This window comes from Siphateles boraxobius, unplaced genomic scaffold (assembly GCF_051911475.1).
Source record: "Siphateles boraxobius isolate OS27281-9 unplaced genomic scaffold, OSU_SipBor_1 11, whole genome shotgun sequence".
NCBI lineage: Eukaryota > Metazoa > Chordata > Actinopteri > Cypriniformes > Leuciscidae > Siphateles > Siphateles boraxobius.
In genome coordinates this window covers 2,545,275-2,569,066 of record NW_027508711.1, presented here as the reverse complement: position 1 = coordinate 2,569,066, position 23,792 = coordinate 2,545,275, and the positions used below count along the sequence as shown (strand labels likewise).

Here is a 23,792-nt window from a genome sequence, read left to right as displayed (position 1 = left end):
ATTTTCAGTTTGTACTGAATGCTTGCATGACTTACAAGGAATACAGTATTTCACAATACAATGCATTTTACTTCCCTTCAAAGAAATATTCCAGATTTAGTACACACATAATGGGGATTACCTCAAATTTACTTCCACAAGTCCCTCATTTTCTTTAAATAGAAAGAGATTGATTTACAGTGAGGCACTTAAAATGAATGTAGCAGATTTTTTAACATTAAAATACTTTAAAAACTGAAAAATTCAATGTATTTATAGTGTACATGTACTAGACACACAGGTGGATATTAAATAGGCTACAGCTCAGTCTGACAAAATTATGAATTTTCAAGTAGCCAGAACTAGTCAATAAGGAAGATTATGCAGATACTTAATGTGTTAACATTTTAAGAAAAACACTATGCAAACATTTTAGTTTTACCATATTTGAAACTTCTACAGCAGCGGGGAAAATGTATGGGCAATAATTTGAGTTAGTTTAATATTATGTTTAGTTTTACCTAAAACCTTCCCTGTTCAAACAGCAATACACAAATGTGGATGTGTCAATATTCAAGCATTTTGTACAATGGGAATGGGCTTAAACTGCTCTCCCTTTTACAGCAGATTTAGTTCACAAGCAACTGACAGTCGTAACCTAAATATGACTTTTTTCAGTTACAATAATAAATCCTAAAATTCAACATTAGTTAGTAACTTTTTCAAGCCATCGGTCACAGTGAAGAAAACCCCAATGTGAGCTCTCACACCCGAGTGTTTATTTCATTATGTAAATTTCAGAAAAGTTTCTTTTCCCAGTCATTATGCATGGTGGCAGTAATTTCTAAAAATGTTAAAAAATGCTTTTTTTTCACTGAAATGCTTAGGGCTGCAGAGGAATTTGGGTTATGTGGGATGTAATCACTTCAGGGAGAAATCTTGCACGTATGGGAAACAAATGTTTCAAGAGGAGGAAGAAAAGCCTGTTTTTAAATTGTAGGTTCTTTTACACAACCAAAAACAACACCGCTTCAAACTACTTCTGTAATAATAAGCTTTGTAAAATGCCTATTTAAAAGGCCATATTTTAAATGCGATTTCCCTGATGTCCATTAATAATTTTGGTCAAGGTTTCTTGCAGAAAAAAACAGTCACAATTTAAAAAGTAGTACAAACATTACATAGAAAGATTATTTTTACATTTTTTGCTACGGCACCTTTTTTATTACGTTTTTATTAATATTTGGCATGTTTTTATTTTTATATTCTTTGCCATGTTTTTATTCTGTTTCATTTTAGTTAAAAGTTTTAGTAATTTAGTTTTTATACATTTTATTTCAGTTTTACTTTTAGTTATTTTGTACATCAGGTGTACACACTTCTTGTCAACTGGAAAGTTTAAAGTCAGCATGAAACTGAAGTTGTGATAGCATTTCTAGGGATGCATCGGTATCGGGTCCAATACAGCCATTTCTGCCGGATCGGGTATCGGTCAGACGAGGCCGATCCAAATCCGATATTGTGCGTATACTATTCTGTGTTGTTGTTAAGCCCCACAAAAGCCACAAAAACATTATAAAGCACCATAAAGTTTTCGTGCACTGTATTACAAGTGTTCTGAAGCCATTATAGTATAATGTGAGATAGAAATGAACATTTAAGTCATTAAATTCAAGATCACGTAAACTTTTCCCTCCGCTGCGGCTGTCAATCATTCTTCATTCAGTATTCAGCGTCGAGTTCGGTTACGACAGTCAACATGATGAAACTCTCTCCAAGATGATTCTATTTTACTATTATTATACTTGATCTGTAGATAAAGCTCTATGGTTTCGCATAAAACAACTTTTATCTTGCTGGACTTTATTGCTGTAACTTAATCATGTTACTTTCAACCGGGTGTCTGTTAGATCACAACAGTAGAGTAGATTTAGAGCACTATAATTGTTCTTCACGCGCACAGTAACTGAAATTTAAAACGGTTAAAAGAAAAGGCTCAATAAACGGTAAATAATACAGTGATATGATGAAGCAGTCACTACAGATATTTCATAAAAACATTTATAAAGAAGTAGGACTATAACATAACCCATTAAAAACTCAAAGTGTCAGCTCTATTTTCAAATAATTTTGATCGGATTGAAAGGGGTGGTTTATCGAGAGTACATGTTCACTTGATCGATTGAAAACCGAAACTGAAAGGACGCCGTCCGTCGCGCTGAACGCGCTGTTCATCTGATGAATAAAGTGTCGTATAAACGAGTGTCCAGTCGTTCTATAATTCTCCTTTCACTCAGTATCTGTGAAGTGAAGCAGGACAACGGCTCACCAGTCCTTGTTTCAGATTCTAATCCACAGACGACTGATTTTGGGCATTTTTACTGCGTGATCAATACAAACAGCACAGCATAACGGTTCACAGTCTCCAAATTATGACCAGAATTTGATATTAAGTCTGCTGTTTAAAACAAATAAAGAACCAATGTAGGAAAATGGTTATTACGCGACAACAGCGGGAAACTTTGTATATTTGTGCAGTGTGCGAATGTCAAAAAACCTATTCCCAATTTGAATCTTTTGACTTATAAACGTGCACATCACCCCGATCATGCATCATATCACGATGTTAAGCATTCATGTAAACTACAATACATTCAGATTAATCAATCACAATGAATTCAGACCGATTGAAACAAAAGTTGTGCATGTAAACATATCTTGTCTAACAAGTTGCCAGTTATGGCGGTGTTTCCAGCTCTTAACGCCGCATGTGCTCTTGGATGATTAGATACATGAGGGGCTAATGTAGAAAAAAATTACTTAATGTCATTCTGGGATGAATCTATTCTGGAAACCCTGCTTTTTTTTGTCATTAAGGGAAATCATCTTGTCTCAGTTACAAATTTGACTGATAAATCATTAAAAAAATATATATTTATTGCATTGCATATTGAATGTTCAGGGGTGACATATTAATAAACAGACATGGTATTTATGACTGGATGTAACTTTTTATACTTTCCTGTAAAAATGGCTCTCCTACTGACTTTGTCCTATCAGTGCGGCTCTCATGAAAAAAATAGTGAAGACCACTGGCATAGACAGATACTGTATAATACACTACGCATCAATGTCTTTCATTTGTGCTTTGAACTTTTCAATGCGGAGTCTGCGCGCTGTGACTCCATCATTCTCCATCATTCTCGGGATGCGCATAAGCGCTTTGTGTCGCACTGTATTGCAGCCTTTCATATCATAATACAGTGACACAATGAAAGATTATTAATAGCCTTTTATGTTCTGTTCTATCTATCATATGTTGCAGCCTCATTAAACAGGTGTGCTATACATTTAAAACATGTCTCAATTGTATAGTAGCCTATAGCTATTTATAAAATAATTTATCTTTTTGATTTTTGTTATCTTGTTTTTCATGAATCTATTTTATAACAATACAAAGAGCAATGTGTAACGTTTTACCAGATTTAGTGTCACACTTATTGTCTCTTATTTGTTTTTTTCACTAAATGTTCAGATTTTATACAATTATTGTGGACTCATGATTTTTCTAGACTAAATTTTACTGTGTAAAATCTAGTGTAGACTAAATTTTACACTAGATTAGTGTAATCCACTAATCTAGTTTATAATAGCATTTTTGTCATAGATTATGATCATATATTTTTTTTATTTGTTTTTCTTTATAATGAAGTTGTCTGTATTAAGTAGATTGTGTTTAACACACAAAATAGTCATTATCAGATCAACACAAAGAGAGTTATAAAAATTCTGTGAAAAAACTGTGTTGGTATCGGATCGGCATCGGTCGATACTCAGAATTTTTGGTATCGGATCAATTCTGAAAAAAGCGGTATCGGTACATTCCTAAGCATTTCTTTCCCTATTGTGACGTACATCTGATTGAATCGGCTTCTCAAACATGAAATAATGTAGGGCGGGACTTGATTTTGTTCATGGGGAATTGATTGGATGGTTGTGGTTTGCTATTGGTCAATCTAATGTGAGTGACAACTTGCCCCGCCATCACACCAGTAAACGCGTCATTAGAGAAGAGATGTTGCAGCAAGAAGGACGGGAAGTTATTTTGATTAAAGATTAAGAGGGCACATGAATTAAAAAAAAATAATGATGTGCACGGACAAATCGTTTATAACAGAGGCTGCAATATTACTCAAAAACAAGAATTGGCCATTTTGATTTCATGGTGTCAAAGTTACGTTTGTTTTTGTATATTTTATTTTAGTTAACATTTATTTCATTTCAATTAATGAAAATGTTTATTTTCAGTTAAGTATCCCACCATTTTACTGAAGTTGCTCAACGCTGTGAATTTCTTAATGAGCCAGTTTTGCAGCTTATTTTCCATAATGGTCAAGTAGGATCTTTTAAATTATGGAGATTCAAGATTTTCTCTAGACATCAGCAATGAGCCGAGACATGAAACTAAGCCCTAAAACTAGTCAGTACTGAAAGAAGAGCTGCAAAGGATAGTAGTTCAGGCCAAGATTATAGCGAGCTGGGGAAACACAAACAATGCGCAAACTTTTCCTGATTACAGTAATGAGGATTTTAAAGGGATTCATCTTTGAAACGTGATATCTAATCACGATCCCCCTTTACCTAAAATAAACTTTACTGGCCTAACTGTTTTGAAGTTGTAAAAAACTTCTGAATGAAAACTGTTTCAGAGTAAATGTAGAGACAGAGGGTTAATGAGATTGGAGAACAGCGCTTGTTTTAAGTCATCTTCCAGATGATACAAGCACTCTGTTTTTCCCATAAATGCCAGAGACAGGAGTCATCATTTCAGTAGTTTCCATTTAGGAGAACTTGGCAGTATGCATATTCAAGAATAAAACTCTAGAAGCAATCTTTTTTTTTTTAAGCATGGGCTAACAGTTTCCAACAGTACACCAAAGCCCAATAGAGAGGATGTTTAATTTTCTCATAACATTAATCTGTGGTTGGACCCGGTTAAATCATCTGTAATTCTAAAAACAGCCCGGTGCCAGTAAACTGAGCCGAAAATCTTTCTTGGAGATACTTTTGACCGAATAAAGCAAAAAACACTCCAAACTCCCACAATCCTTTGCTGGATCCCCTTACCTCTCCCTCTCTCCCTCTTTCTCTCAAAAATAAGGAAAACTTGAAAGCCAGGAATTCCTCATAGATTTTCCAAATACAGGTCATTGAGACCTAAAAGCTTGAATTATATAAAACAGGAAGCAACTATGCTTCCTCCAATTAGGTTCTTCTCATTTCAGCTTCAAAATAGTAGTTCTAAAAATGGGTTGCAGGCCTGTTCTGATAAGGTCATGGACAAAAAACAATGTCAAAAAGGAATAATAAAAAGGATAATATTTTTATTATAAAAACAGTAAAAAACACATTCACACAATTAGCAATTGGGAGAGTAATGTAATTTAAATCTAATTAACACAAGGATGTTAATTTTGTTGTTGGTGTGCAAACTCACATGGGACAAAATAAAAAAAATATTAAATGTGTGTGTGTATATGTGTGTGTGTGTGTGTGTGTGAGTCACACACAATGACTATTGCACAATAATCCCTGACAACACGCTTCGCTTAAGTCAGATCAGAACAGTAGGCTTCTGCCTGCAGTTTATGGGGAGGTAACACAGGCGACTGGAAGGACCAGATTAATGCACCATGATGAATCAGTGCACATTTTCTGCAGCATAAAACAAAACACACTTTTACATGGTAGAGGCAGAAGAACACCCTTTTACCCCAGATGAGTCACTACTTGGCTGAAAGATTAACCCCGCCCCTGATCTTCATCTCCTTTCCTATTCCACCACTTTGCTTGTGCAAGTTCATCATGATTGTTCACTGCTCAGGAAACCTATCATTTCTTTCCATTTCTCCCATTTCTAGTAAAAAACAAGGTTGCTATGGGGAACAGAACAATCCCAATCAACTCCTTTTCTCTTCTTCTTTCCTCGACAAGCTCCACCAGGGCTGGACAATATAGTATATGCAACCAATTAGACTCAAAATGTTTAATTTATGAAATAAAATATAGTGCCAAATGACGGATCCAATATACAGATACAGGATCAATTTTCTTTCTCAGTTGTTTATGCTCACTTAAGACGTAAGAAAATGTGTTTACGAGGATACTCGCTAAGACTGCCATTTTGAAATTAATTCAGAACTGAATTTGTTGTGTTGTATTGTTTATGAAACCGTGTGCGAGTTCTGAAATGATTATTCTTTCAAGCCTTCTTATGCTTGAATGTTTTAAACTCACTTCAGTGTTAAAACTGACTAGACTTAAAAACGCATGCAAATGATAAACGTTCACTCTGTGATGGTTAAACTAGAAAAAATAAAAAATAAATCGCATGCATTACGAACAGTGGGGCCTGGTCCATACGGATCAACTACGATCCCTACTTAGGCCTACTTGACATCACGCATCCTGCAATGTGAATATCGTGGATCAGCACATCTCGATGTCGATGCTGAAACGATATATATTGCAGCCCTAATTTCCTCAACTCCCAATGTACTTTGATTCCGAAACCATTTCTACATACAATGTTAGGTAGATCGAATATCAATTTTGTAATGGTAATGCTTGTAATTCACATAGGGTGGCTCTGATCCCAGATCAGTGAGGGTGAGAGGTTTCTTTTCTTTTTTTTTCTTCTCCCAATGGTGTGATCAATCAAGCCTCTAAAGCAGAGCTCTGAAGAAAACCAGAGGCCTCCAGAATAAAACTGCCCACGTGTAGCTGCTTCTCAGGGTCAAACACACTAATATTCGCCACGTGTTGAGCCTGGGCCAAAGGGATACACACTGTGCCTGGGGCAACAGCCTGGTTTGACTTGGATATTCTGGTAGAACATAAAATATACCAGCTCTCAGTAAGTTTCCATCCTGGAAAACCCCAAAATATGTGAATCATCCAGGGAAAAACATAAAATAAAATAAACAGAATGGCCATTTTTATTTTAAAGCTTACTCTGCATGTCTCATTTACAGCACTGAAAAGAAAATTAACCAATGCAACAACACAAGAACACCCTGTGTTAACGCAAAAGTAATATGAGTTACTCGTCATATCAAACACTAGCAATGACACTACTGTTCAAAAACTGTACTTTTGTGAAATATTATAATAATTCTATTTTAATATATTTAAAAATTAAATGTATTCATATGATGCAAAGCTGAAATTTCAGCATCATTACTCTAGTCTTCAGTGTCACATGATCCTTCAGAAATCATTCATGCTTATTTGCTCTCAAGAAACATTTCTTCTTATTATTAAAGCAGCAGTAGGGAGTTTTGAGAAAATTTTGACTTAGCCTGAAAATTTGAACAAGCACAACTTACAGGTCCAACCCCCTTGCTCTCTGCTACGCTACAGCCCTCCCTCCACAGCTCCTCCCCCACAGCGGAGCCTGTCGTGAACGCGCAGGCTAGTAAGCAGGACCACCGATGACGGCGGATTATAAACAGTTATGGAACATTCACTAATAGGAACGAAACATCAACAATATGCTTTACATTGACTATGGCCTGCCCATACTTTGACTACAAACTTGGTCCTCAAATCATTATGTATTTTGCAATACATGTAGCAGCTAACTTTCTAACGTTGCACTCTTTCTATAAGTTATAAATAGCTAGTAAAATAACGTTAAAGGATTAGTTCACTTTTAAAAAAACTTTTGCTGATAATTTACTCACCCCCATGTCACCCAAGATGTCCATGTCTTTCTTTCTTCAGTCGAAATGAAATTACGGGGTTTTTTTAAAAACATTCCAGGCTTTTTCTCCATATAATGGACTTCAATAGGACACAAACGTTTCAAGGACCAAATGACAGTTTCAGCGCAGCTTCAAATGGCTTTAAACGATACCAGACGATGAATAAGGGTCTTATCTAGCGAAACGATCGGTCATTTAACCCTCAGGGGTCTGAGGGGTTTTCTGGGTCCTGGAGGTGTTCTGACATGCTCTGACATTTGTGCTTTTTTCAGTTATTTATAAACATGTTAATGGCGAAGGTGTAAATTCACTCTATATAGCACAAACGGGGCTACCGTAATATGTGAGCAACATGTATGCACATGTTTGTATTTTTTAGAGAATAATGTTTATGCGTGGTTATTGAAAAAACTAAACCTTAAAGTGTCTGAAATAAGGCCACAAAACACATACTAAATATGTGTCGACAAGACTTTTGACTAATGGGCATTGTTGCATAGAGTTTTTGCTTCAAAATTATCTGAAAATCATCCTGCCTAATCATTTACAGAAAACAATACATTGATTTAAATTTTATAAGACACCTTTTGTTTGGAAAGGCAATATGCGTGGAGGCGTGTTCACACCTGAGAAGACAAAGGCCAGATAATGTGCCGCATAATGAGCTGCATATTAATTAGCCCTTTCACACAGGTGTGTCACAGGGTCCCAAAGAACGCAAGGACAAAAGAAATGATCTATATATACATATTTTACAATTAGAAATTGTAACCAATTACAAATAGGTTACAATTACAACAACAATTTTAACAATATTTCAAGTGTATTCTTTCTTTGTAAAAAGTATACATTTTATCATACGTGTTAAAAAAGGTAAGGATTCATTATTTTGAATATTGGAACAAACACTATAATAACATCTTAGTTGATCATTCAATATACCTACCTTATTTTTGACAAAACATCATATAGTATATTTAACATGAGCAGAAATTGGTGAACAAAAGCGTACCTATTTAATGTGACAGTAGTCTTTTTTTACAGTCAAAACTTTATAATCTATCCAAAACTAATCACAAAATCTTGTCTAAACATTCATATTTAGTCTGTAACATATTGTGTATGATATATTAGCATATACATGTTAATTTGCAGTTAGTTGCTTATACAGACATTTTATTTCAACATATTTCAGTCTATTTTTACTCATCTTAGTAGGCCTTAGCAATATAGTTTGGATGTGTTCATGTAAATTTAATAACATGTTTACTAATGTAGATGCGAGAGTGAATGAACGGCACAGACACGCGCTGCGCTGTATAACTGTAGTAAACAAAGCGGCGATGCCAGCTCACTTTTTTCCTTAGTGCAAAAGAGACTAAAATTACTCTGTTGATTTTGATCTTACATATAAGTGCTGTACACCATTACATCCTGTTACGTGTCTATTTTTTTTGTGGGTACTCACAATAAAAACAAAGTGTTGTGCTTTTCGTCAAATAAAGAAAAATAAACATGATGCGTGTTTTACCTTCTCTCGTCAGTGAGGTCCATTCTGAAACGCGTCCGAAAAATGAACTGCAACTCTGTCAATACTTGTCACAGAGATACGAGAGATTTCTCTTTATGAAGCTGAAATTCTCTTCTTTTAAATGAAGTAATTTATATAAAAAAACAAATATTCTCAGTTTATGTAATCTTTATGAAAAGAGAGAGATGTCAGTCTTTTTCTTTCCAGCTCATTATACCTCATTACGCGTTACGTGTCACACAGACACGCAATTCATATTTAAACAGTCTTTTTGTGCTTTATAGACACTATTCAATATCGCGATTAGAACAAAGCACTTAAGAATAAATGACTTACTACATCAGCTGGATCCGTTGCTCCTCAAAATGAAACTACCAGCACTTCTGTTCCATTTTCCAGGGTTATTAGATAGTATTATTCCTCACAGTGAAAGGATACGCTGTGTACACGGCTCTAGTAAGATACTTACTAAACACGATGTGTTTTATAATCCAGCTGGTGGGCGTTGGCATGTTTGCATGGCTTGCCTTAGATCATTTGCGTTTGAATACCGCGCGCTCTCCGTGGGCGTGGCACATTAACGCGTAATGAGGTATAATGAGCTGGAAAGAAAAAGACTGACATCTCTCTGTTTTCATACAGATTACATAAACTGAGAATATTTGTTTTTTATATAAATTACTTCATTTAAAAGAAGAGAATTTCAGCTTCATAAAGAGAAATCTCTCGTATCTCTGTGACAAGTATTGACAGAGTTGCAGTTCATTTTTCGGACGCGTTTCAGAATGGACCTCACTGACGAGAGAAGGTAAAAGGCGCATCATGTTTATTTTTCTTTATTTGACAAAAAGCACAACACTTTGTTTTTATTGTGAGTACCCACAAAAAAATAGACACTTAACAGGATGTAATGATGTACAGCACATATATGTAAGATCAAGATCAACAGAGTAATTTGAGTCACTTTTGCACTGATAAAGAAAAAAGTGAGCTGGTATCGCCCGCGATACCGCCGACCTCAGAGGGTTAAAAAATAAATAAAAAACTTTAAGTTTTATAAGCACAAATGCTCGCCTTGCTCTGTTCTGTGATGCACGTTCGTGATCCTGTTCGAACTCGTTCATCAAAATGAACAAATCTTTTTTCGAGTCATTTCGTTCGTTGAATGAGCCAAATGACTCCGAAAAAGACTCGTTCAAAATGAACAAATCTTTTTTCGAGTCATTTTGTTCGTTGAATGAATGAAATGACTCGAAAAAAGATTCGTTCATTTGGATGAACGAGTTAGAACAGAAGAGTCACGAACGACGGTACGCGCTCGCGCTGTGCAAGAGAGGGGTGATCAGCGCGTACACGAGCGTGATTGACACTGCTAAGACATTCCTCCTGGCTCTGATTGGTTGTTTCTGACCGGGAGCGGTGTACTTCTGCAAATGGCTACAGGACCACAGGGAGGAGCCAGAGGACATGGCATTATCTGTCTGATATTCTACTGTCAGGACATAATGACAGTTTTAACAAATATTTGTTTACAAAAGCTACCTACTGGAGCTTTAAGTTGAAAACAGTTGTGCTGCTTAATATTTTTGTGGAAAACAAGATGCATTTTTTTCAGGATTCTTTGATGAAAAGTTCAAAAGAACAGCATTTATTTAAAACAGAAATCTTTAATCTCACTTTTGATTAATTTGCTATATGAAAATCTTATTGACCCTAAACTTTTGAACAGGAGTGTATCATAATATAAAACATTTACCCCCGGTTTCACAGACAAGGCTTAAGTCTAGTCCCAGACTAAAATGCATGTTTGAGTTATTTTAAATCAAAGCAACTTGCACAGACATATCTTAAAGCTACTTAAATGTCCTAACTGAACTAAGGACTAATCCTTGCTTAATCTAAGCCCTGTCTGTGAAACAAGGGCCAAGAGCTTTATTTCCGTGCCCAAAAAGCCATTTTATTTTGATCCACACAGCTCTAACTCCGAAACCTAAACATTTACTTAGAATAAGCACAAAGAGTGCAAAAGAGAGTGCAAATGCACATTTTAAAGAAAAACACCTCTCATAGATGACTGAATATGGCCGAACTAAAAACCTGAGCTGTGAGCGTCTGGCGTGTAAAAGCGCACTGAACTGCGGTTCAGCAGAGATGGAATTTCCTCAGTGGAGACAGGCCAGAACAAAATAACACGCTGAAAGAGCAGAATTAACATCAAAGTTGTGAGGGTGCAGCTTGATCCAGGAAGTCATCAAAACTGAGACTTCCGTTCAACACAATTCTCAATCCAGCGAGAAAGATCTCCTTGGAGCACGAGCGGAAAATGTGTGGACACAATGCTTATGTTATTCTTTTTGTAAAATCAGAGGCCAACCAAGACTGTTGTTCGCCTACAGAAGTTTCCTGTTCACCCCAATGTTAGGAAACAGAATAAACATTTACACAAACGTAACAAGCAAGCAAACCAGTGCTTAACCAGTCTTACCCACCTGCCAAATGCACCATCCACATGGCTGTTACATCACATAATAGGCATCATAATCCATCTGAAAGGCTCATAGCAAACAAAAATACATAGCAGCTGGATCCAGACAGTCAGAGGTGAACTTTACGAAGGTAAACCTCTTTCACTGTCGGCCTACTTTCACATCCATCAAACTTTAGTCGAAGTACTCAAAACGCAGGGCTAAAACTGATGGACTGAATAGCCAAAGTTCAAATGTGCTTTTGCACGAGCTGGTTGGCTAAAGGTCAGTTCACACCAAGAACGATAACTGTAAAGATAATTATAACGATAACTATTAGAATCCACACCAACGCATAATGATGTTCTATTTATTATACACAAACTGCAGTATATGTTGTCTGCTACTTTAAATGCTCAAGCTCTTTAAAGTTCGGTGGATTCTGATTGGCTTTGAATGTTTTTTAGCGTTCATTATCTGGAGAAGAAGTTTTGAAAGTGATTCCAATGACATCGTTACTCGGTGGGTTTATGATATGCTATTTATTATGTATGCACTGCAGTTACATCGCCTACCATTTTAAATGCTCGAGCTCTTTAAAGTTCGGTGGATTTTGACTGGCTGTCAATGTTTTTATCGTTTATCATTTAGTGATTCTAATGATATCGTTCCTCAGTGTTGTTAGCGTTATAGTGTGGACGTCTTTATGTTCACACCAAGAACTATAACTATAAAGATAACTATAACGACAACTTAGCGTCGACAACTTAGCGTCGACTCCAACAGATGACAATATTCTGATTATTATAAGCGAGTGATGCCGTTTTGTCGTCTGCTGCTTTAAATGCTCAAGCTCTTTATAGATTCTGATTGGCTGTAAATATTTTAAACGTTTATCATCTGGAAATCTCATTATCGTTATAGTTGTGATGTGGAATCTGCTTTTCTTTTAAATTTAGAACTATTCTTAAAACTTTATCTTTTTCATTATAATCCTTGGTGTGAAAGGGCCTTAAAGATGCTGTATGTAATTTTTTGGACTGTAGTAAAGCATAAATATACCATAATATGCTTGCAGTTATTTAGGAAACATGCCAAGTTCACATTCTTGTTTCTACAAAAACAATTCTACAGCCAGTTATTCTGCTTTGAAATGTGTGATTCGTGTTGAATGTGTGTTTTGGTACGCGTGATCCCACCCACTGCCAATTTACCCAATAGTAGGCTATTTCGACACTCCGGGTTGCTAGTTGGCAAAAAACACAGCGTATTGCAGCCATGGAAGCCAACAAACAAATGGGGTCAGAGATCACAGATTCTACCTGATCTAAAAAGCCTCAGCATCATCTTAAACCAGAGGAATATTAAAACACCAATAAATCAACTCCTCACCTTTCATTGTCAATTGTGTTTGTTCCTGTTCTCAATCTGGCAACCCACATGAGCTTCAGACTAAGGAGGAGGGGGCGGGGCAAACAACTCTCTCCAATATTTTAAATTTGGACTGCAGTGCCTATTTCAACAACTACCTGTCACCTGTGGACTTGGTTTTGACTATTGGGAATTAATTGGATCATAAGATAGTTGTGATTTGCTATTGTTGTGAACTCATGTGAGTGACAGGTTGTCCAGCACTCAAACCAGTAAACAAGAGAAGAGATGAGCAAGAGGAAGTTATTTCAATTAATGAAGTTACGAGGGTAAATGAATTTTTAAAAAAAAGCAAATTGACATCCTTTATAATAAAGAATGCAATATTACATCTTAAAAAACTAGAACAGTCAATTTTGAAGTCATGGTGGCTTTAAGTCTAAACAATCTCCAGTCCAGCACAAATGAACTTTGAGACTTTTGGCTAGACAAGATTACCAAGCCAGATTCGCACAACCAAGATGTAAGCAGCACCCGGACTGCTGCAATAGAGACATGAAACAAAAGATCCATTGAGCTCAGCGCAGAGGATAAAACAAACCTTGGGACCACCGCACAAAAGAAAACAAGAACTTGTATTGGCCCCTATAACTACGGCTGGATGAATCAGACACCCTCAGTGTCAGGAACATTCCTCTGTGCAAGAACCTTCTCTTTTACTGATAATTCTGTGAACTGCAAACCACACAGCAAAATTTCATAAGAAATCCTAATGTTTACACTGGAAAGAGACAGTTCCGCCTGCCATTAGTTCAGGGGTGGCATCATGGGATATAAACAGACTAAAAATAAAAAGTTTCAGCTCTCAAATGACAGCTTTAGAGAGCTGAAGTACATGGGGATGAAAGGTTCCTCAAACTCATGATGATGGTCATCAGGATATAAAAAGCAGAGTACAACCTTCTAACTTTTGCTAAATGTACTGTGGAGGTACCGTAGTATGGTAATTTTCTGGGATGATAACACTATTGTACTAAATACAGCTTTCCCGCACTTTTTGCATTACTTTCAGGTCATTTATGATTACAGAATTTTATACAAATTATTTTATAGAGATGCACATTTTTAGATCAGGTAATAATCCATGGAATTACTTATTGAGAGCACCCCTAAACTAGTCTAGAATCTAGAATACTAGGCATGGACATTACAACATTAAAACTCTCTTTCAGTAATGTATGAAAGATTGCCATATTCATGTACAATGGTAGTCAAATTTGTATGCAATGTTTTTCTAGCAAGTAATACCATGGCACTTTACTGTTAATTTGAATCTTCTACTTAGTATCACATTCAAAAAAAAAATCAAACTTAATACAATTACCCATTTAACTGGGTCATATTAGGCATCAATGTCTATATCCGTGATATTGAGACTTGCAGTGTTGTGATTTGGAGGCTAGGCTACAAAAAAAAAACGACCCAAAACAATTAAATGCCTAATACCAAATAAAGATAAAAAGTCTTTCATTTCAATATTACTGACTGAAACTACATGTTAAAGACACACAATTATCCAAAGAGACCCTCAAGTGGACCTATAGTAGACCAATGACCATCAGGGATACACCTGCGGTTACTTCCAACTCGCTCCACCGTCCAACACTGCAACATTGGGCACAGTTTATATTTGCAGAGTTCATATTTTTACATACACAACGCCGTCTTGGAACTTGCTTTAGACTGTGATAATGAAACTCAAATAAAGTTCGAATAAAAGTCGCATTTTCGCTCGAATATACACATAAACCTACTCCAAACTGGTGCCTCATGGTGTGCAAGCTACTTACGCGGTTTATGGGCCAATATAAAAGATGGTAAACTTTGCAATCAGTAGCATCAAACTCAACAAAGTAGGCTATTGATGTAAAAACAAAAACTTACCACGCAAATAAGGTGCCTACAACTTCAAACTTTGCTCCAACTACCAGCCAGTGCGCAAACAAGAATCCAGCATCACATCCACCAGCAAACCTGAAATGGAAAACCAGCCCGAGTCGAACTGGCAACAGGTTTTACTTCATAAGATCTACTTCGACCGTAAGGTCCATGATCTCTGTTTATAAAAAAGTAACCAGCACTCCTTGGATTGTCCTTAAAGGAACAGAGAGGATCTTTTACGCGGCTGAAAACAGGCAGCGCGGTTTAGTTCCTCTGGGAAGCCAAGTCACCCTTCCAGCCCGAGAGGTTCTGATCTCTCTCTAGCGTCTGTGAGCCGTCCTGCTCGCGGGAGAGAGGGAGTAACCAGACACCGCACTGCTGCCTCTCATTGGTTGCTTTCCACCGGGGCAGGAGCCGTCACACCAGCAACATGAGGCGTCTCTATAGAAACTCTCCTCGACTGGGAGGAAAATACCACGAAAAGTTGTTAGAGTGAGGCGCAGTCCACGGTGGCCACGCATCCAGATCTGTAACGTAACCAAAACATCTAAAGAAATAAGCAGGTTTTCGCGAAGGTTTTTCATACCCTTCTTGGACAGTTCACCCAAAATGAAAATGTTGTCAACATTTACTCGCCCTCAGGGTGAGTAATGTTAAATGATGCCAAATTATTCATTTTTGGGTGAACTATACCTTTAAGTGTGACACAATCTCATTAAATACCCACATATTTGCATATTAAGCGATAAGGGCCAATGCTACCTGTTGCAACAACATTTAACTACAACAAATGTGATGCAAATGTGATTTAATTAAAAATAAATCCACAATTCTACCTCATTTAACTTTTTTTCAGAACTTGAGACACAACTTGACACAATGGCACAACTTTTGTTGATTTTCTAAAATTGTTTTGTTGAATGGGAGCAACTAAACCCTTTTGTCACATGTATATTTAAATATAATATCAGAATATTTAAATAAAGCCCTTTTGTGTATGTGTAAAACATGTTTTTGTATGAATAGCTTATAGAACATCAAAGACAATAAAACACTAAATTATCCAACATCGTCATACGTGGGAAAATCTAAAATTACAGGATTATTTAGTAATATTACACTATGTATAATTATTTCATTTGTTAAAAAAAACTTTAAAAGAAGCATAGAGGTGATATAAAAATTAAAATAAATTACATTTATTCATTTTTAAATGTGATTTTTAATGGGTTTTTTTGTTTTGTTTGTTTGTTTTTTCAGTTGCAAAATATTGTGAAGAATCAAAGTAGGGAAGCTCACCCGCAAATGAAAATTGTGTCATCATTTAGCTACTCAACATCAAGTTGTTCCAAACCTGTTTTTTTTTTTTTTTTTTGTCTTCTGAACAAAAAAGAAGATATTTGGAAGAATATGCATGGGTGACCAAACAGTTGATGGACCCCATTGACTTCCATTTTTATTTTTTTTCATTCGTGGAAGTCAATAGGGTCCATCAACCCATCAACATGTTTTGTAGTGCTTGAAATTCTGTTCTGGGTTCAGTCATACAACCTAATGCTTGCCCTGTGTTGCCTGAGAGCTACTGAGGAATGAGAGGTTAGTACTCCATGAATTCCACCTCCACCCCTCCTCCCATCCCATCTCATCTCATCTCCAATCCTCCTTTCCCTCACCCTGTGCCATTATTGACCCTGGAAGTCTTTCTTTAAACTTGAGCAGGGCTTCCTACTTTACCTGGGGCTGCAGGGATCAGCATACATGTCTGCATGTGAACCCTGCATCAGATTAAAGCTTGTTGCATACATATTGTTTTGATCAGAAAGATTTATTTTACTTTAATGCTTTCATTAGAACATCTTAAACGGTGTCTTGAAAATTTATTTTTAAACATGCATAAGTATAACGGTATAACATGGCTGAGGTAGGAAAGAAAGGGTGTGTGTGCAGTGAGTTAGCACTGTTCATATGACTAACAGGGAAAGCTGAGTTTCAAGCCACAAATAACAGGGTTCAGATGAACCAAATGTCACTCCGAGGTACTGTGCTACGTATTTGACATTTCTTCCTCCAAAACAGAATACGGAGAGAGGCAGAATGAGTGCTATTTTAAAACAGACCGCTGGATTTTTGTTTTCGGACCTGGATTACCCACCTCCAAAAAGTGGAGGAAAAAGGAGGTGGTGGTTAGACTCAACAGGAGGGCCCTGAGGAGCAGGATATGAAGAATTAGATGAGGAATATGGGGCAGAAAGGGCATTGAAATGCAATACAGAGTACAACAGTGTGTTCAAATGTAATTAATAATTATTTTTTTTAAAAAGAAAGAAAAATGTTTCCTTTCAGGATCTGCCATGAGAACCAGGATTGTTAAGCAGTGTCATGTGCTTCTATGGAAGCCACAGGTCTGTGTGATTTCAACTTGTTTGATAATAATTATTATTATTATTATTATTATTATTATAGAATACCTATGATAACCAATCAGAGAATTCGCTGTTACCATGCAGCCTCCATTGTAAAAAAAAATGTTTTTGGGAAGTTGTAAATAAATACTTTGCAGTATTTTTTACAAGAAAATTCTATTTCAGTCTTCTTATAAAATTACGTTAAATTCAATTGATGTTTCTTCGTAGTTATTTGTGATATTGCCAGCAATTTTCTGAGTGAAAATAGTTTCAAAGCCATATGACAAAATCAAGTTGGCCTCACTTTTATACTTTTTTTATTGGTTTAGGCCTAATAGATTTGCAAATACAGCCAGGGGATACATTAGGATAAAACAAAACAAAGAAAATATACAAATTCAAAATCAAACCATAGAAATAAAGTTATATAAAACATTAAAAAGATTACACATTTGAGCACATTTTACAGCTTTCTTATTTTTCAGACTTGTTTTTTTTTAAATGGAAAACTAAGGTTTATACACTGCCCTGCCAACAAAAAAAAAGTAGGCCTAGTTTGGATTGAAATGGGCAAATGCTCAAGAGTCTATATTGGATTATTATTGCAGTGATTATGTTGCCATATATTATTATGGCAACAGTTCTTCTAACCCTAATTAATGGAGTGTGTAGCTTTTCATTTCTTAAACAACAGGAAGACACATCATGGCTATATTCCAGGATGACAATGACAAGATTCATCAGGCTCAAATTGTGAAAGAATGGTTGGGAGGAGCATGAAGAATCATTTCCACACATTGGCACCTCTGAGTCCAGACCTTAAATTCAGTGAAAGTTTGTGGGATGTGCTGGAGGAGATTTTACAGAGTGCTGGACTCTTGTATTGACAATACAATGCTATGCTATGCTATTCCATGCTATGTTATGTCATACATGGAGAAAAAAATTAATTAAACATTTTCAAAAACACAGTTGAAAGCATGATGTGATCCTTATAAATGAACAGAAAATTGATTGAAAACAAGCAAAATGAGGACAACTCCAAAATAAATGAAAGCATGTTTCAGCAGATAAACCACAAAATATATCAATATGACAAATAAATCTTTTTACCAGATTGTAATTGTAATATTTATAAATGAGTTTAAGAGATTTTCTTTGGAATTAAAGATTAGATGGTTCCTGAATTTTATTCCACAAAAGACCATCAACACGAGCATTCCAAAATACTGGAAACAATTTATCTCCGTATGCCTGAACGCATCGATTATGGGGAAAAGAGAGAAATTGAGTCGACCACCTACAGTATCGGCAGGATCCAATGAATGTAGAAAGAGATGAGAACAGGGATTTTTAAGCAGCATCCATAACTACAGCATTGTCTTTTCTACATTTCACATTTAAAACAATTCCAGGAAACTTACAATAAAAAAACTGCAGCTGTGGTTGCCAGAAATGTACCTTAAAAATATGGTAGCCACATTTGATGGGTTACAGATTTAAATTAAATAAATAAAACAAAGCAAATTTCATTAACTGATATGATATTAATTTAACAACCTATTGAAGTACTGATATCTGTTCAGTACCTTTGTAATACACTGACAAGAAATAAAACAGGTGCTGATGAGAAAATCACATGATGAATCAAATCTCAACACAAGCAGCTCCACTGAAGGCAAGTTGAAAGTAAACCCATGTGCAGGTTATTATCATAAACATAAACATGAACAAAATACACAATGACTTTAGGCTTGACGTGAACCATGAACTACACTTGAACAGAATTTTACTCTCACCAACAGCAGTTACGCAAGCAAAGCTAAACATTGCGAACATGAGGGCTATTTATACACAAAGACTAATGACTAAACAAGACACAACTGAGCACAATTAAACAAACATGACAAGAGATAAGGAACATGCACATCAACCAAAACCCAAAATCCCAAACAAATTGTGACACGACATGCTGAAAAGGTTGAAATAGTGACATATAAAAGGTGCACATGGTCATTCACACAAATACTAAACACCATCATGGTAACACACATGACGTAAAAAGCCTATAATATTTACCCAGCGCTGGGTTGCCAAATAACCCAAATAGTTTTTTTTTTAACCCCGCATTTTTTTGAGTGCAATGTACATAACTTATAATAAAAATCTAAGAAGAAAAAATGTTATTTCAACAAAAATACAAAAAATGTGAAGTATCACGCAGGGAATTCTGGGAATGTCAATTTATGTTTTTTTCAATGTAAATCATACAATGACTTGTTCTCTTCACGTAAAACTGTAAAATGAACAGTATTTTACTGTAAAATTACATTAAATGTAAGATTATATCTATCAGTTGAAGTATTTTTCCAGAATCCTCCAGAAAACCAATAGAAGAAACACTTCAGAAACACAAGGCACTTTTACAAATAAAAAAAAAATTCCTCATTTCGAGAATGGGACATTCTTTGTCTGTTTGGATTTTATTTGTTTATGATGTCTGAAAATGTTCCGCCATGACTTAACAGCGAGTGACAGCAGGCTTTCTCTATCCAGGGCTTTTGAGGTTTGTACCTACAGGGCAAAGCAGCACAGAGTGCTCCTGGCTCCCGACCAGGCCATTAAAACCACTGTGGGGATGCCGGAAAGGAAAAGGGGAGGAGGGAAAGACAGACTCGATTGGTGGGTTTGTTAATTGCATGCCCTGGTTTTGCAAATATGCTTCCTCAAGCACTTTTGCTACACCTCTGTGGGCCCTGAGTAAAACAGCATTTCCCAATGAGATTCGAGTCTTCAAAAGAACTGTATAAACACTCACTTTTTCTGACTCCAAAGTTGTACTGTAGCAACTAAATGTTGTTCTTTTGCTCCCTAAAGGCCCAGTTGAACACAGGAGCTAAACAGGCTTTAATGCATCTGATCTCATAAATCTGATTCATCTATGTACTATACATAAGAAGCTGAACTCCAGGTTTAAAGTCCAGATTCATACAGTGGCTTGCAGATCAAACATAAGCCACTAACTCTCTCAGAGTATATAGTACGTTTAGTTTGTACTATTTTCAACATTGATAATAATAATTAAACAAGAGAACCAAATTAGCATATTAGAATGATTTCTGAAGGATCATATGACACTGGGGTAATGATGCTGAAAATTCAGCTTTGTATCACAGGAATAAATTACATTTTAAAATATGTTGAAATGGGAAAACAGTTCATTTAAATTATTATAATATTTCAGAATTCTCTTGTTTTTATTGTATTTTTTTAATCAAATAAATTTAACCTTGATGCGCATAAGAGTCTTCTTTCAAAAACACAATTAACTTCGCAACATGTCTAGCAGTTATTAGTAGACTGTCTGCTAACACTTTATTTTGATGGTCCCACAACAGACATTATATTGAATATAACTTTGCAACTGTCAACCCACTCTGAGCAGGATTCAAACCGGAGTCTCCGGCATGGGAGGCGGGTGCGCTAACAAGGACACTAAAGACCGCAGCCGCTAGTATCAGTGGCTATCACACTTCTTGAGATCAGGCGAGTGAAATTTACCTGTACAGCTCTTCCCACTAAACACTGGACGTCGGATATCATGTCTATATTGGGTCCGTCGGTCCATGACCAATTCTGGACATCTATTCGACGTCCAAACTAGGTCCAATATTTGGACGTCCAACCATGACCCAACTTGGACGTCATGTTGACGTTCAACATTTGACTTTTGAACTGGGTCATTTTTTTGGACCTCATTTGGACGTCTATTACAGGTGCAGGAAATGTACATGATTAATATGCAATATTTATTTTTTATTTACAAATGTCAACATTGTTGTTATCAACATGATTAATACATATGAATACAGATTATTTATAATTATTTAAGATAATTTTCCAAAAACTCCATTTGGTTGTCTCAGCAGGAGGTGATAACTGGAGAGGCATATTAATGTGTAATTCTGTAGCTCAAACAGATCATGGGTTCTAATCCCAGGGAAAGCAATAACTGATTGGAATGTAAATGTGTAATGCAATGTAAGTCACTGTGGATAAAAGCGTTTGCCAAATGCATAAACGTAAATACATGGTACAGAAAACATGTCTTCCACCCTTTTGAAACATGGGACTACAGTTATAGAAGTTGTATAGAAACAATGTCTAAAATTAGTCTAAATTCTATGTTTAAAAGACGTCCACAAACGACCAAATTTGGTCCCACGGACATCAACATTAGACATGCAGTAGACGTCGAATAAAGACGTTGCCTGGCGTTACAAAACAACCCCTTCACCGAAAGGGGACCGAAATTGGACGTAGAAAAATTACATAGAAAAGACGTCACTTCGACGTCACATTGCTCAGTGGGTTACTGGCCTACGTTACACTCGCCCCTCTAAACCTCACTCCCATCCGGGTCACGGCACCATATGTAACCGGTCTTACTCGACCCGCTCTGAGTGGGATTCGTACCGGAGTCCGGGGTCTCCGGAGTGGGAGGCAGGCACACCAACAAGGACGCTAAAAACCACAGCCTAAGCATCAGTCGCTATTGCACCTCAGAGGAGATCAGGGGAGTGAGATTTACACGCAACTGGCCTACGTCTGTTACAAAGTTATAAGCAAAGTTAATTATAGTTAGTAGGGTTATCTAAAGTGGACCATTGAAATAAAGCTATTAAACGGTATCCAACTTGTTTAATCATGTTGAAATAACTATAACCTATAACTACAGATGTTAAGCAAACAATGAAAGTATACTAAAAGCAATTAGGTAAATTACAAAACAATCGCATGTACCCTATTCATATGTAAAACAATGATCCATATTCCAGGTGTATATGTAAATAGCAATTTCCTAGTACTCAGGAAGTGGCTATTCTATGCCGAGGCAGAGCAATACAAAATATGAACCATGTGCTGGTCGTCATCAGCAACTGTGCATTAGACTGACAATGATTGATGTTGAAGTATGTTCAGTATATTTTAAGGTGCCTTGCATAGTGGTAGCAGCAGCAATATTTTCCCTTTGCAGTGGTAAGAGTCACAGCAGCCCATAAATAAATGCAACTGACTAACAACAACATTAGTTATTCAGAGAAAGTTACCCCCAGAAAGACCAACAGAGAAACATAAAAAGTCGGAGATTATCTGATCAGCATCACTCAGTGCCTGCAAGTTGGCTTTCAATTGCTAGAGGTCAAGTTTGTCAGGAAGTCATTGAGTTTTAATGGCTTCCTTCCACTAAGTGTTCTGTTTCTTTGGCATTTATAATGCAAGACACGCCCCCTAGTGGAATGTTAGTGTCATTAAAGTGATCTCTCTTTGCACTGGAGGACTGGTAATTTTTAAAGGATTGTTTATAACAAATAATATTCGTATTCACTCATTCTTGAATATGAATTCCAGTTGAATGTAGAATAAATACTTAGATCTCTGTCTGTTTCACCACCCCCAAAATGGAACCATGTTCTGCAACAATCATGAAATATGTATCTGATTCTCCTCGATAACACTGAAAGCCTTTTTATGTGCCACTCTACAGAGTGTAACAGAGCTCTCTTAATGTATAAAGCAAATATTGCATCTGGAAGATGGAAATTCAACAAAAGGGGATTAAAGGAGAATAAAACATTTGCGTTTATGTGGATTGATTATGCGAGGCTCAACTGCCCCTGCACAGCATTGGCAATGTCTGCAGAGTAAGTCGATAATTTCCATAATGATATTACGTAAAGATTTTCTCAAGTGCTCTTGATTTTCAAAGTGGACCATTTCACTTTGGCATGGTCAATGTGAGGTATTTGTCTTCTAGAAATGCAGACTTGGTCGATATTTACAGATGTACAGATTCTGGAAGAACTTTGCTTGTTCTGTCACAAAATGTGAGACAGTTGAGCCGTAATATTGAAAGTTCTTTGATTTTAATTAATATGCAACAACAGCAAAGTCCCAGTTGAGCCCTAGATTCACTAAAGGGCTTGGGGTGTACAAGTTTGAGCAGTAGCACCTCAATGCAGTACATGAGATCCACGGGGAGGAGTCGGATCAAGATCCAAGGGGTGGAGATGGGTAGGATTAGGGTTGGGTTTAGGGATGAGGGGTGTGTTTAGGATCAGGGGGCGGAGTTGGCTAGGTTTAGGTGTATGTAAGGTGGGAGGAGTTGGATCTGGATCCGACTCCTCCCCACGGATTTCATGTTCCGCAGTGAGAACCATCTCAGTTTGAGAGGGCATCATATAGGACATTGACATTGTTAAGCACAGGCTGTTAGAATGATAGTCCCACATGAGGACTGATTTGATTAAAGAAATACTCAGAGAGACAGGAC

The 23,792-nt window shown here is 36.5% G+C and overlaps 1 protein-coding gene across 6 annotated transcripts in view; it reads right to left on the bottom strand.

Annotated features, from left to right (window-relative positions):
* ptpn13 (protein tyrosine phosphatase non-receptor type 13) overlaps positions 1 to 15,496 on the bottom strand; it is an 81,462-nt gene extending 65,966 nt beyond the window's left edge. For 5 of the 6 annotated variants that reach the window (XM_077194182.1, XM_077194183.1, XM_077194184.1 and 2 more), the window contains exon 1: positions 15,057 to 15,418. The gene's annotated coding sequence lies outside the window, so the exon portion shown is untranslated. Of the gene's footprint in view, positions 1 to 15,056 lie in introns of all 6 variants that reach the window. The other variant, XM_077194186.1, reaches the window with a different exon arrangement.
* Between the last annotated feature and the right edge of the window lie 8,296 nt (positions 15,497 to 23,792).